This window comes from Diadema antillarum, unplaced genomic scaffold, assembly GCF_040938485.1.
Source record: "Diadema antillarum isolate AM-2024a unplaced genomic scaffold, OU_Dant_1.0 seq00001028_RagTag, whole genome shotgun sequence".
Classification (NCBI taxonomy): Eukaryota; Metazoa; Echinodermata; class Echinoidea; order Diadematoida; family Diadematidae; genus Diadema; species Diadema antillarum.
The window spans coordinates 1,023,090-1,039,545 of NW_027271862.1; positions in this window are offsets into that span (position 1 = coordinate 1,023,090).

A 16,456-nucleotide genomic window follows, 5' to 3' on the forward strand; every position below is an offset into this window, starting at 1 on the left:
CATGCAGAAACATGACGCATATTCGTGAAACCTTTTCAAGGTTTGTTTTTTTTTTTCGAATTCATTCCGACGGTGAAATGTAACACATGCGAGCGATTATAAAGCACATCGATACACCGGTGCTGGTTAGCTGTTAGTATGCCCTGCTTCACTTCAGGTACAATTGAGAACAGCGAGTTAGAATAGTACTTTTAATAATCGCTGTTTGAGTTCAGCAGTTTGACCAATTTTGCATTAACAAGCCTGATGGTTTTATTACATTATCACCTTGGTGATTCAGAAGAAGTTGCTAGTTAATCTTGAATATACCTCCATTTACTTGCTCATAGCGATCACTGTATATGTTTATGTTGTTGTTGTTTTTTACGAATAAAGAACAATTGGCAAACAAAAAATTGCAGAAAGGACACTTGCATATGGCAAACAACATTGATAGTGAAGCTTGAGTATTCAAGAATTTCCACCGGAATGATTTAAAGAAAATGTTGTGCGAGCCGTAACTTGGTTCCAATGCTTCATTTGGGAATTTGATCGCTATTAGCATAAGTTTGGTTTTTGTTCATAATCTGTAACTCATTTTAAGACTGCATTTCTTTTGAGTGTCACATTTTGATATTCTGATTTGTAACTGCTTTTTATTGGTGTCATTTTCAAACAATCAACGATATTGTGTCATTATCTTTTGTATTTCGCAATAATTAAGAAAACACTCTTTGAGAGAATAAAATATATATTAACATATCATGTAAAGGTCTGGAGCGCTTTGATTGTTTATTATGACAAATTCTGTCAAGTTGAATTTATCTATTCTGTTATTCATTGTGCAATACATCACATCAAAACGTTTATTTTCTGCAACTCTAAATGCGTATACATCTGCCGCAAACAGAATGAATAAGCACATATTCATAGTATCTGCACACATATCTACCTAATCTCCCTTCTGTATATATGTATGCATGTATATCTCACTGACTTATGATACAAATATTTATATACATACATATACATACATGTGTGTATATGTATATATGTATATATATTATACTAGTGCGCTTTGCAGTAAAACTCTTAATGCTTGTCAGAATCCGGAAAAAAAAGGAGAAAAAAACCCCACCACAACAATAACAAATCAAAAACCTAACAATGTCTTGGTATCCATTTCACGTACATATACACATGCACTGATGATACATGCACTTGATGTTAAATCATGTACAGCCCTGTGCAGCTACAAACTAGTTGTAATAAGTGCATGTGCCTTTAGTTACCCAGCATTCGTTAATTTCTCATTCTCACATGTATGAATTAGATATGCTTATTTCTTAACATAATTAATGTCAAAAGCACATCATATGCATACATTACACGTATATGCATGAAAAGAGTACGTGTCATTGCATTTATACGTAAATTATTACCATAGTTTATTGCATTATTAGTTGCGAACAGACATGTTGGCCTTGACAACGGTTTAAAATCAAATCACTTTTCTAAATTAGGATTTCCGATTTAAGCAGTCACGTCGGCCCTCCAATTCTAAAATATTACTGTACATGGATATTCAACTAATAGACGCTGAGTTAAGAGAAGCATTGCTACAGCAAGTCACTTTTTCCTACAAGAAGAGCTGATGGATCTCGTGAACAATATACAATACACTATAATATTGTACATTACAATCACATGCATATAGCGCTCCGCGTTGGAGTGCGCATGCGCCCTGAGTCAGAGACACTCTTTATAATACGGCTCGAGGCGTGCTACCAGATCGGAAGTCGGGGACTCTATTGCGTAAATGCGAGGGTTGGGTGTCGTCTGCGCATGATGACAACCCTGTCTCTCACAGCATCATGAGCACGCAGATGATTCGGTTGATTTCTTGAAATCTAAAGGTTAAAGAGATGTCATGAGGTGGGATGGATATTAATCAGCAGACTTGTAGCAAATCACCAGTACTACGATAGGCACCCCTTGCACGAGTTTCCATTTGCTCCAGCTGAGATGCAAACATTTTCAACCTTAGGTGATAATTGAAGTTGCGATTGTTCCATGTCGGATCTTGCGCTGGACCTGAACTGAGCAAACAGGTACTCTACTATCTCCTTTAACTGAGCTACGTTCAAGCCTACTGCTTTGTAGACATTTGCCAGCTGACCGCGTTGTGTTTTTTCCAAGGTAAGCACCTATTAAACCTGCCATTTCTTTCATTCATGATCTGAAATTTCTAAAGAATAATGATGACGATTCAAGTCGCTTTAGAACCAGACATACGAATGACCCTTGGTTTCTTTGAACAACAAAATCATCTGAAGAGACGGGTTTCTTTTTCTTGCTCTTGTAACTATCATCAGTCAAGAATGGTACATGAAACACAAACATTGATTTTGTTAAAAATTGTATCAGCAAAAAGTGTGAAAAAGTGTTTCCCAATTCTTGCACACTTGAAAAAAAAAAGTTGTTGAAAGGCTTATAAAAACTTAAAACGATTTTGGTAGAAAATCTAACGCTAAAAGAATGTGCATATGTCACAGTTTATAGTTAAGGGTGTTTGAGGATACGATGTTTTTTTTGAAGTGATACTAATGCATTTCTTTTTCACTTGCTTGTTACATTCACCGTCCCCCATTTTCCTAGTAACTGACTTACTTCTGAAATTGCAGTGCATTTTCCCTAAATCAAAATGAGCAGGATAGCGAAAATTGCCCACGTCGATATATTTTACGTCGATATTGTTGATGGTGAGGTCGTAATTTGCATGGGCTATTTTCACTGCACTAATTAAGGTCATGTCCTGAATGAGGAAGGAATGTGTTGTTCACTTGTAAGGATTGTTATTATTTGCATACGGAAAAAGATCAGAATCACACACACACACACACACACACACACACACACACACACACACAAACAAACAAACAGAAAGAAAAAAAAGTAGTGTGGTCGTTCCCCCTTACCCTTAGAGACCAGTTTCAGTGTATTCATAGGACACTGCTTATGCAAGGTAGTTTTTCCCGAGCTATTCTTTCATCCAATGAAAAGACGGATTACTTGTTGCCTGAGGCTCCTAGTCGACCCATTAACAAATAACACAGCGTGAAGAACTGACTTCTTCTTTACCGTAACTCAATATACCCTACGGGTATATATCATTCTTTCATAATTGGAACGCATGCCTCTCTCTCTCTCTCCCTCTCTGTCTCTTTCTCTCCCTTCTGTATTCTCTTTCTCTGTCCCTATATCTTTGTCTGTCCCTTGTCTTGTTGTCTGTGTCTGTCTGTCTGTTTGTCGGTCTGTCTGTTCTGTTCTGTACCTCTTCCATTTCTTCCCTCTTGATCTTCTTTTATCCCTCCTTCATCTTTTCCTTTTCATTCATTTTCCATCTATATAGATTTGAATTCATTCTAAATTCAGTTTCTAGAAAAGAAATGATCACAAAAAGGTCATGTTTTTTTTAATCGAGTTTTCAAGTGCCTGAAGAGTACACCTGCCTGTATTTTTTCTTGTTCTTCGTCTTATACTGGTGCTACATAATTCGTTCATAAGCTAGGAATATATTCCCAAACGGGACGGGTTAAACTTTTAGTATGTTGTACTGGTATAATATCTGACGAGAAAAAAAAAACACTCTCCCAACACCTTTAATTACGCCTTGTTGGAATTCTTCAAAAACCGTAAACTGTCAAGCCTAAATTGTTTGTAAATGGAATTTTGTGTGGTGATGTGCGAAGTGAAATTATGTCTGATTCGGGCATCCTTGTGACACGCGGTGTCACCGTGGACTGGACTGCGGCTGGAGCCTATTTATTGATTTCCTCTCTCTATTGTGACGTTGGGTAGAGTTTCATTGTGCGCATACTCACTGAGAATAGTGTACCTCTAGCTTGTGTCTTTCTCAATATTTTTAATCTTTTTTTTTTCTTCTGGAGCATCGGTCAATCTCTACCAAACAGAAGCCTTTTTCCTTGAGATGTTGGTACTTGTGTTCAATCATAATGATCGCAGTTACTATGGATACTGTGGCAACGAAGAAGCGAATGCTTACAACTGGTTGGCTGTTAATTGGTTGCTGCCATAGTAACTGCAAGTTTAAGCCTATACAATGGTTGCAGACTTATATAGACCAGTCACACTATGTAAATTCAATTCAATTCAATTACCATTTATTTCCATGTAATCAAACAGAAGGATGAAACATTTTATAAAGCATAAATTACACAAATCATACTGTTTATCAAGTTGTATAAGAAATACATGATTCAGCGTTGATCATAAAGTACGTAATAAAAAAAAAAATATTTACAATCGAGTGAAATACTTTAGAACAACAGGTTGGTAAATAGATAAGAATAACTGGAGAAGAGTGGTCCACAGAAAAGCAAGGTTTGTAAAACGTGAATATGAATGCAGACGATAGAAATTGACAACTTGAAAATGAAAGTGGTTTATCGCTGCAGGGAAGCGCACCTTTTTTTAGACATTGTTAGAAGTAATGTTTCTATCACTGTCTACGGATGACAACAGACCTATAGCAGATTTAAAAAAAAACAAGGAGAAATGTGGATTGATTAAGAGCAGAAACATTAGTAGAACACATCGGTGAAAGTTTGAGGAAAATCGGACAATCAGTGGAAAAGTTGTGATTTTTTTTTAAGTTTTGGCGTTGGAACCCCTGCACGAGGAGATCACTTATAGAGGTTATGACGTATGTGAGGACAACAATATAAAGAAACTTCGACATTAATGAAAGAGCACTTGACTAACCGCTTTCAGAAAGCAGGGGGAATAATTGCTACCCTTAACATATGTCAGTTCAAGTTGATGGAATGTGTAATTTTCATGAAAAATTATTTTTTGTGGAATTCTCTTTGTATTTTCTATATATTGTTGTCCACACATGACGTTATAACCTCTCGTAGTCTCCTCATCCAGCGGTTCCGACACCAAAACTTTAGAAATTCATAACTTTTGCATCGATTGATTTTGATCAAATTTCACTGATGTGTTCTGCTAATATTACTTCTTTCACTCAATTCACATTGCTCTTTGGGTTTGGTTTCCTTTAACAACTGAGTACAAATTGCAATCGCATACTAGTAGATAGTTTACGTTGAGATATAGATAGTCAAACACATAAATGATAGAATTAATGCAAAATAAAATGTGTCACAGGCGATTCTCAGGTCAATTATATATAATCGCCATAGGAAGAGACTCTATAAGTCAAGACTTACCATTCTGAGAATGAGAGAAATTCTACAGTGGAGATGATCCGATGAAGTGTGCAGTGGCAGAGAGGTCGCTCCTGGTAGGCGGACTCTTTTCCATTTGGAAAGTGGGTGTTATGACGTCACATTTTCGTAATAACGGATGGAAATTGTTGCTATCATACTTCTTCATCGATTCTTGTTCAGCCTTTTCAAGATTCAGGGGGCATTGCAAGAATAATGCCAATGTGCAAAATCTCTTATAAATCATGCACACTTCTGAAAAGATCATTGCGAGCAATAACAACACCTCCTCAATCTCTTTTTAAAAAGCTCCAGCTGCTTACTATCTTTGACGTATTATGTAAACACAAAATTGATATATGTATACACTCACAATTTATTACCCCCTTTTTCGGAAAATATGTTCAAGTATACGAGAGATACACATTTATACCACACTATAGACAAACTGAGAACTTTTCATTGACCTCTTTTCAGGTAGATTACACCACATAAACCTGTTAAATACCAAGGAGTACATGTTTTGAATTCTGTGCCTGGTGAAATGAAGTTATTTCCATCGCTTTCCTATTTTGAGCGTAAATATCATATATATTTGATGAACAGTTAGTATCCGGTGAAATGTAACCAATTAGTTTTTCATTGTCTGCAGTATCCTTCATTTTCCCGCCATGGTTTGTCTCATTTTTGGTTCTTTGACTTTTTCTTTTTACTCTCTCTCTCTCTCTCTTTCTTTCTCTCTCTCTCTCTCTCAGTGTAGTATATATAGCTTTCTCTTCTTTTTGTATTTATTGTAAATCCGATGTAATGCTATGTTCTCTCCTTTGTTCTTTGTAGTCTAATAAGAATTTGGAAATAATAATCTTTGGAAGTAATAATCTTCAAGTATGAAGGACGCAGGACTACCAGAAGAAGAAGAAGAAGAAGAAGAAGAAATGAAATGAAAATGAAAAAATTCAAGTTGCAATCGATCAATATCAATTGCAAAATCTTGCAATTGATAGATCAAATTCAATTTGAAATTAATCGCAACTTTCCGTACGAAGGAGCAAGCTTGCAATCAATTGCAAGACTTGCAATTAATTTCGGGGACTTGTGATTAATTTCAGGGACTTGTCAATGATTGCAACTTTTTTGCAACCCCCCCCCCCCCCCCCCCCACACACACACACCCCGCCATTGTCCAGTATTGCTGAATCACGTTGTAAATATCTCAGACAACTGATGTGAGTTGATTGCATCTGCACATGATTATTTCATTCTCATAATCCAGCTTTTACTGGCCGGGCCGCCTTGCAATGTAAAGGCGGAAGACGTTGTCCATTAGCTGTTGGCAACGCTTATACGATGCTTTACTGACCGGTGGTAAATCTTCCCTGGATGTCCGAGATGTGAATAAAGGATTTGTGTGTTTGTTTTGACGTGCGTGCAAAGGGTGGCGTCTCTTTAGCACTCAGAAACTACTTTCGAACACCCTATGTGGACTAATTTATAATTTGGTAGCGCGCTTGTTCTTCGACAATCAAACTAGAGACCTTGAATGTCCACAAGGTGACTGTGGGTATTTCGAACCGATGCGCATGTTCCTTTGTGCACCTCAATCATTAACGACCAATCTAAATCAAATCTGGTGGAACTGAAAGAGTTAATGTACATGTTGTAATCTCGATCGTGCGTATAGGTTTTACGCACACTTTTACCTTTCGCGCTGTTCATCTGATGAGGTTATTTGTACAGCTCATTGTCCATCCTATTACAATACACGCATTCAATCTTAAGAATAGGCTTCGTTTCCTTTCGGTTTGATGGGAAACATCATGTCCTTGTTGTAAGCAGTGATCCTAGAAATATGGAATTACATTAAATGTACCTCAGAGACACGTTCGCTCACGCGCATGCAGTGACAGCAAGGTCTTGTGGAAATTACAATTTCCCATCACAGGGCCGGCGCCTCCCCCCCCCCCCCACTTTTTTTTTGTGCAGAAGATATAAGGGTCTGACCTTTGCCCCCCCCCCCCCCCGTGTTTTACTTTTTTCGTGCTATTTCTCAGGCGATGTTGATAAAGAATTGCCAGCGATAACTGTGAAGACTTTCCTTCTTTCTTTTTTTTCTTTTGCTTGTCAGCCGATTTCGGTAGGCAAAGGGAGAGCAAAATGTACCCCCTTCCATTCTGCAAACGAATCAACGTCCCTGTTCCCATATAAAGTTGGCCCCTCACCTTCAAAAAAACGTAGCGCCGTCCCTGCCTCATAGTGATGATGATATCTTAAGTTAATATCTCGACGTACACCAATAAGCAAAAGAGCTTGAAAGGTTGCTCTCACGGACTGGATTGTGAAAGATACACATGATTGTAGTTACATAATGCTTAGTGCGCCAAATTAATACTCCAAGGTTATACTCTATACGGGGACGCCTTATTGATATCTCTTTAATAATACATTAAAAACATGAATTAAACACATCAAATCTAACTACAGATTCAAAGCATATACGAGCGAAATGGTATAGCTCTTGAGATACTGTAAAATACGTTGAACATTGTGACTGTTACCCTGCAAAACAGAAAAAAAATACAATAAAGAGAAATCACCATTTTTCCTGCCTTACTGTACCGTAGGCAAAAACCTTTGCGAGATGCTGAGAAAAATTGATATAAAGTTTATATTCGTTCGAATCTATTTAATAAAATACAAAACAACCAGGGAAAATGCATTAGTAAATCGATAAGAAAATAAATTCACATCTACTTTACATATTCTTGAAATTAATATAGTCTAAGATTACTGCGTAAACGTGTACAAAAGCAAAACCTATAAGAAAAAAAGGGGGAGACAGATACATAAAGAAAGACATGAACTTTGACCAAGGGAAGGGAAGAGAGATGAGAAAGAGAAAGAAAGAGGTATAGACAGTTATCCATTGTTTCTCGTGTTGGATGAGAGATTACCGTGTGTTTACCCAGTAGCCTTTGACGTAAGTAATGGACTCTGTAAGCGTATTTGACAGTGGTGGAAGGAGGATTCACTATATGGCGGGCCGAAATCGACTACGTTTTTTCTTGCATATATAGAGTCAATCAATGTTTCGGCCCCGTTTTTTGGACGAGTGTAGACGGTGTGTAATTCAGCAAAATGAAATCAATTACAGCTGTCAGGGGTAAACTGAAGGCTTCATATTCCAACAAGATATTACCGCCTCATTATTTGTCCTTCGTTTGATCGATGACGAAGTCAATTTAGGAGTTTCGTCTTTCAGTCTGTCACAGCGTGACCTGCATTTATCGAGGTATTGAATGCTTGAATATGCATGAAATTTTACTATTGACGCTTCAATAACCCAAGATGAAGCTGTGGTTACATAAAGGCACACAACGGTTAGATAACAATAACAACAACAAGAGCAAGAGTCAGCTTTAGGGACCCCCCCCCCCCCATCAGTGTACTTAATTTGCGCGTAATTAGAATATGTTACACAAAGTTAGCAGAGTATGCATTGTTTCTTTATTATTGAGCATATTAATTCGTAAATATATTTTCTATCATACTCCGACTTCTTACAACTCGTTTTACGAAATATTTGTCAAATGTATTATTGTGTATGAGGATTTACCTTTCGGCGGAGGGAAAAGTGTACTTGAATTGAATTGAATTGATTTGATTTGAATTGAACTGAATTGAATTGAATTGAATTGAATTGAATTGAATTGAATTGAATTGAATTGAATTGAATTGAATTGCATTGCATTGAATTGAATTGAATTGAATTGAATTGAATTGAATTGAATTGAATTGAAACAAGATATTGACTTTCCATCCCAATGTTCTCTGGTTTGCAAAATGGGCAATTGGATATGAAACAGTGATCGCTCTACTGAAATAAAAAAGAAAAGATGTTTCATGATGTGCAATTTAATGAATTTTCTACAATATTTCCATGGAGCCGTTAATCGTTGGGAACACACGCGCACACACGACAACTGAAAATTTACTCACAGAAACAGCCCAGCCGATATGGGAGGTGTTTATTAAAGCTGTCCTAATTTCAACTGTTGCTAGCTGAACGCCGGTGTTTCATGGGTAAGGTCATGATTATTTCGGATGACTTAGTTTGAGTGAACAAAAGTGGAGGATTATATTTAATGGTTGATATGCGTTTAATCGATCATGCCATTAACAAAGCGCAATATCTTTGGGACACTGCTAGGGTTGGAACTTATATCACGTGCTCATGATAACCCCAGCAACGGTTAATGCTGGACTCCAAAGGAGTAGAAATAACAGTACGTTAAAAGCTTTGAGAAATGAGGGTATTTTCACCAAGACATACTGGTTGATTAAAATTGCCAAATAATCGGCTGTGTGATGTGATGATCATTACCTCTTCTTGCTCTGAAAAGACACCACGTAAGTAACCTTCGACACAATTTTGCAAATAATAATCACCTACAATTTCGCTACAAGCCAATGCCTTCCTTTTACTTCCAGTTTTTGTTATACGGTTTACCAGTGTAGATGTTGACGCAGTTGTGTTCTTGAACAGGAATACATCTTTATTTGTCCTTCTGGTTCCTCTATCCTGAGAAGCATTCAAATAGTCGCACTAGAATGCAGATGCTGAGGACAGGAACAATAGGACTGGAGCTACTTCAGAGGTCAAACAGAAGCACAAAGCGAGAGAGGGAGAGGGGGGTGGTCGAGAGTCAAAAGGACAAAATAATTGAGAATACATGTGATTTGCGTGCATGTGGGTCAGAAAGAGAGAGGAACAGAAAACGAACGACAATGTAAACATGTTGTTTTTAAGAACAAGGGTTCCAATGAGAAAGAAAGAGAGGACACGCGTAAAAGAGCACCGTGTGAGAAGAACGAGTTATGATGACAATGATGTTATATGTATCAACTGGAAACTTTCGTTCTATAGTCGATTCCACTGCGGAAGAAATTCACACTTACTTGTGGCCGTTTCTGTCAATTAACCACAAACGCCGGGGCTTTCGAACGCAAATGCACCAAGATTCACCAGTGAATAACAACGGGTTAACGCATCACCAACAAGGATGTTTTAAAAGTTCAGTGTGGAATGATGTAGCAGAGACAAAACACACACAGAACACATGTGTGTATTGTGTGTGTGCATGTGTTTTGCGTTACTTAAATATTGTCAATCACTTGCAGTTCTGTGCATTTGTTAATGATACATTTTTTTTCCTACTAAAGAATACATAATTTTGTTTTGTACATACATAGGTTTCTAATCTAAGCTAATGTGAATGTTACATTCTGTTTTGTTAGGTGTTTACGCATGGATGGCAGTTACAGATAATTTCTTGAATGCTTTGGCATAACCGTCGACAAGACATGAGGTCCCGTCAGGTGATCACATAGGTCCGCATTACTGTTTGTTTTTTTTTTCTCAGTGCGCTTCGCAAAGAATCTGCTTGACATCCACATTCGACATCATCAAAATTCGTTCACCTGTCACTTCGCCCTTAACGATTTTGGACATCGACATCATCGATTAGCGAGCGATGGCGTCATCCCCCGAGCCCGAGATGACCCTGGAGCCGGAGACATCGGTATTTCTGCTACCGGAAGGGGAACCCGAGAGCTCCACAGCTCTTTCATCCGCCGAACCGTCGGGCGAACCGGTGGGCGCTCCCGAGATCGACGTGTCGGTGGCGCTACTCGTGGCACCGCCTTTTGGACTTATTGGCCTCCTCCTCGTAGGTAAGGCATCCATACGTTATCTAAACACCCTAAAGTCTCACTATTTATGTTCCTTTTCCATCTCTGCCTTTTCTATTTTTTTATTTTTTTATTTTTGGTTGGTTTGGGGTTTATTTTTCTTTTTTTTTCCTTTGTTTTTGGGGGGAGGGGTAATTCATTATATTTCCTTTGATTTTCTTTCAGAGCTGTTTTGATAATCTAAACTATACAAGCTTTGCTTTGATTTTTTTTTCGCCACGTTTTGTCCCCTTTTTAGAGGATATGGTAAGTGTTGTACAACACGCTTAGTAGGAATTACTGTCGACACGAACTTTGCTTTGCTATTTGATGCGAGTATGAGTATTTCATTTGCATCCTTCACTTAACTGATCGCCACGAAGATAACACAGCAAACAACATCAACAAGATCTGAAATACAATCGCATGTCGGTAATGTGAATCACACATCCGCTAGCCTATGTAGTCATGGGAGACTTTATCACCCCGTCATCAATTCCTTAGAACCATAAAGTTTCACTGATTATTTTATACTAGAGGAAGCTTGCCTCCTTAAATTGTCCGTTGGGTCGGATGCCCCCCCCCCCACCACACACACACACACGCACGCAATACCACGCATGCACACTAAGAAAAGTTCCCTGAAAATATGTCTGAGCAAGAGCTACCACCATTAAGAAAGTGGTGAAAATTGTGGCATATTTTGATGAACAAATTTTCTGCACAATATATTGCAGAGATAACACACTCGAACATTCAACACTTCGTTCAAGACTGTTCATTCGGACATAGTGCATTATTACATCGCCATTATGTAGATTACATGTGTGCGACCGCTGCTAATCGACGTCCGTGACAGCTTCGAAATCTAGCCTCAGCTATAGGATACTTCAGTCGTAGGGACGTCAAATTACTATTATTACATCATTGATTACAACGAAAAGTGATGTCAGCACTTTCAACCAGTTGCTCGTGGTTGGTACGTCCTTGTGTCGATTAAAGTTTCTCATTATCTGTAGATTAATTATAATTCGCCACGTGGAAGAGTCTATAGAGACACGCGTGGCCTAAATACATCATAATGGTGCAAGAGGCCAATTCTAGCGACATTTATTACCTGCCTCTTTTATATCAGTCTTGATATACACGATCTTCCGCCATATTACAGGGACTTACATAATTTTAAAGGCAAAAGGTTTAAGTAATTAACCGCTCTTGAAGTCGCTTTCGTAACGGTTTTATTCCTGAACTCTCAGTAAAACTGCTAATCAGGCTAGCAACATACCCTCAGTAGAACAATATAGATGAGGACTTGCATAAGAAAAGTGATGTTATGTATTTACATCAGAGCGGTTGCTGTCGCTCTGGCTACTGTATCATCACAGCGCCTGCCGAAATCTTTGTGACTCTGAACTTTTTATTTTCTTTTAATCAAAGTTAAATTAATTATTGGTTTGGCGGAGAGTGCCAAGTCATGCCAGCTGCATTAGTTCATGATTTAGGTGTCTTCTTAGACAACAAACTTCATATGAATCAACATGTCAACAATATCTGCAGTAGTGCCTCCCTTGCCCTGAGAAAAATAGGAAAGATCCGAACCCTTGGGCCCGAATTCACGAAGGTGGTACAAATGAAACCATGGTTTAATTAAACCATGGACAAAAACCATGGAGCGCCAGGTGTCGCATGGAATATTTCGTTACGAAATCAGTCATTTCGTCGATGAAATGATTATTTTGTAACGAAATGACAACATTTTTTAATTAAATGAACATTTCGTCCACGACATGATAATTTCGTTAACGAAACGGTCATTTTGTCAACGAAATGACCAATTTCGTAGCGAAATATTCCGTGCGACAATTGGCGCTCCATGGTTTTTGTCCATGGTTTAAACCATGGTTTCATTTGTACCACCTTCGTGAATTCGGGCCTTGAAGTTGACAAGCAAACAACAGAGGTCCTAGTAGGCCTACATGCGTTTGTAACTTCTGTCCTTGACTTTTCCAACAGCTTACTTATTGGCCTTCCTGACAAGGAGATTAGTGTAACATGAGTAAGTTACAAAGGATCCAGAACTCTGCAGCCCGTCAGGTATAGCAGCAAAGTGTAAGAAGCACGATCACATAACACCAATTCTTGCTGAGCTTCACTGGCTCCGTATTCAAGGATCCAGTACAAAATCATTCTGTTTGTTTACAAGGATATACACAATAATATGTCACCCGACTACCAACGTGTATATCTGAACTGGTCACTCCATATGTACGTCCCTTCAAGAACTCTCCGTTCTGTTTCTCAGCACCTGCTTCAAGTTAACACAACAAGGACAAACACATATAGTGGAAGGACTTTTGCTTATGCAGGTCCAGTCCTCTGGAACTCCCTTCCCCAGCTACTCCAATCCCAAGAAAATTCCAAACTGTTCAAAAAACAATTGAAAACTCACTTATTTCGTTCAGCTCACAACTTTCAGTAATTTTAGTAGTATACTAGAATTATATACCGTCATGATATGTGGTTTTCCACTTTCAACTGTACTTTGTTTGGTCATGTATGTATGTAAAGCGTTTTAAGAACCTAATTTGTGTTGAATCGCGCTATATAAAAAACATTATATATATCTATACGTTATCTATTTATTCATTTATGTACGCCCCCTTTTAGAATATAGAGTCCGAATTAATGATTGTCTGTGCTTCATTGCGGCTAACATTTATCACCAAAACTGACGTTGGTCCTGCCTAAAGTTGATGCAAATTTTTGATTAATATGATACTTTGATGAATGACACATGGTTTTCCAGCCGTTTTCCTCTATCTCATTTATTACTTTGTCTTTGTTACTATTGTTTAGGTTCTCTGTTTGTAAACTCATACTCTTATTGTTTAATGATATCATTTTTTTGTATATGTTTGTATAACATTGCATTTCTGTAAAGTTATTTCATTTGTATGCCTTTTTATGACGGGAATAAAACCAAACCAAACCAAATCAGACATACTTCAAAATAATTTTCTGAGAAGCAAACAAGAAATAAGATATTTGACAGTCCAAATGAAAATATCAATCGCAATTCATGAACAGTTTCGACTCATTTTTGCATACCTTTATATTGATGAGATGTCACAAAGTGCCTCTCATCTACCGCAATCGAGGTACTTAAAAAAAAATGTAATAGTTTCAAAAGCCTTGGCAGAACATGAAAGAGTGCATGTATGGTCATGCATGATTGTTTGAATCTTCACGATTTGGAATCAGCATAACATAACGACTATTATATGCAGAAGAAATGAAACATTTATCACCATTGCAGGAAAAGGGAAGGCGGGTACCTTAGTCACTTGAGTACTTCCCCGGGGTACTTCCACGATATGCGATGTCTCGCAGCGATATCATAAGTAAACGTTTATCGTTTGTATGGTGATATTTGCGTTAATAATGGTTTAATTGCCGTTATTTATGCCGTATTTCATTCGATCTTCACAATAGCGTTTGAGTCATTATATCATGCGGCAGTTGACTGGAACTGGGAACTTAAGAAGACACGTAATTTAGCCACTCAGTCTTATGAAAGATGAATGGCTGCTATAGCGGATGACATTTTACCTTACTATAGTATCTTCTCATTCACACACATGACAGGTATGCTTTACCTAATGATCACGGCGTGGTGGAAAAAGCGGCGACTGAACGAGCTGACGCCCCCAACCGGCGACAACAAGGTTGGCGTCATCCTCGATGGCTCCACCATGCGTCTCGGCAACGTGGGCGACCCGGACGAAAAACTCGATCCGTGTAAGTATCCGTACTTCGGACTCTTGGGCGTTTGACAAAATGACGATCTTAAATGATAAATTCACCTTCAACATGTGGATTAAGATAATAAAGTGATACAAGTGGAACACATCAGTGAAAGTTTTAGGAAAATTTGACAAGCCGTTCAAAAGTTATAAATTGTTAAAGTTTCTGTGCAGTCACAGGTGGATGAGAAGACTACTACAGTTGATGATGTCACATGCTTAGAACGATATAAGAAAAAAGAGAATTCCACAAAATTTCATCTTTTTTTTGTTGAAAAAGGTACACATTCTCTAAACTTGTAACTGACATATTATGTTTAGGGCCCTGCATGCTTTCTGAAAAAAGCAGGTCATGTGCTCTTTTATCACGAGAGAAAAATGAAAATATGTTGATTGACAGTAATCATCTGCTTCCCACAAACCAGTCAGCATACCGCAACCTCCACTCAACAGAAACTGCCTTGTTGAAAGTGCTCAACGATCTCCTTCTTGCTGTCGACAAGGGCAATGAGGCTGCTCTTCTTCTTCTTGACTATTCGGCTGCGTTTGACACGCTCGACCACACGTTGCTACTACAACGACTTAGTAATGACTATTCCATCACAGGCACTGCCATCCAATGGATCAAGTCATATCTTCAAGATCGCACACAGAGGGTGATAATCAATGGGACCTGGTCACGTCCTAGTCCTATCAGCTGTGGAGTTCCGCAAGGATCCGTTGCCGGCCCCCTTCTTTTTCTCCTCTATACAGGTCCACTCACCAGAATCATCAATTGTCATCATGGAGTCAACTACGCTATGTATGCTGACGACACTCAAATTTACATAACTATGTCACCTGGCGATAGGATTGCTGCTGTTAATTCACTGAGAGAATGTCTCAACGACATCAAAGCCTGGTCCACTGCCAACAGACTCCGTCTGAATGAAGACAAGTCTGAACTCATCCATTTCTCATCACAGTTTAGGAGCACAGTTCCTCTACCAGATCTAACTACTCGGGATGGGATTATTAAGGTCTCTGACTGTGTTAGAGACCTTGGCTTTACTTTGGACAAACACTTAACTCTTAAACACCATATCACAAACATTTGTAAGTCTGCATCATGGGGTATTTTCAAAATAGGGAAGATCAGGCGTCTGCTTGATCAATCATCAGCTGAGCGGCTCGTCCATGCCTTCGTCTCCTCCTATCTGGACTACTGCAACTCCCTCCTTGCCGGCCTCCCTCTTTCTCACATATCCCCTCTCCAACGTATCCAAAATTCAGCCGCTAGATTAGTCTCCCTTAGTAGGAGACATGACCATATATCTCCTGTTCTCCGCTCACTCCGTTGGCTTCCAGTACATTCCCGTATTACTTTCAAGATCCTACTTCTGACGTACAAAATATTTTCTTTATATTTACTTTACATCGTTCTACACATAAGACATCACAATCTGTAGTTGTTTTCACATCCAGTGATCGCGGAACTGAAACTTCAAAATTCGTAACTTTTGAACGGATTGTCCAATTTTACTCAAACTTTCACGCGTGTGTTCTACTAATATTGCTGCATTCTCTCAATCCACATGTCTATGAAGGTGGACTTGTCCTTTAATTTTCCAGACGCTTTTTCGACCTTTTCACCGTTTGCTTGCTCTTTTACATAATTAATGACTTAGATGTGACCTTCTAACCCCAGTCCTGTCT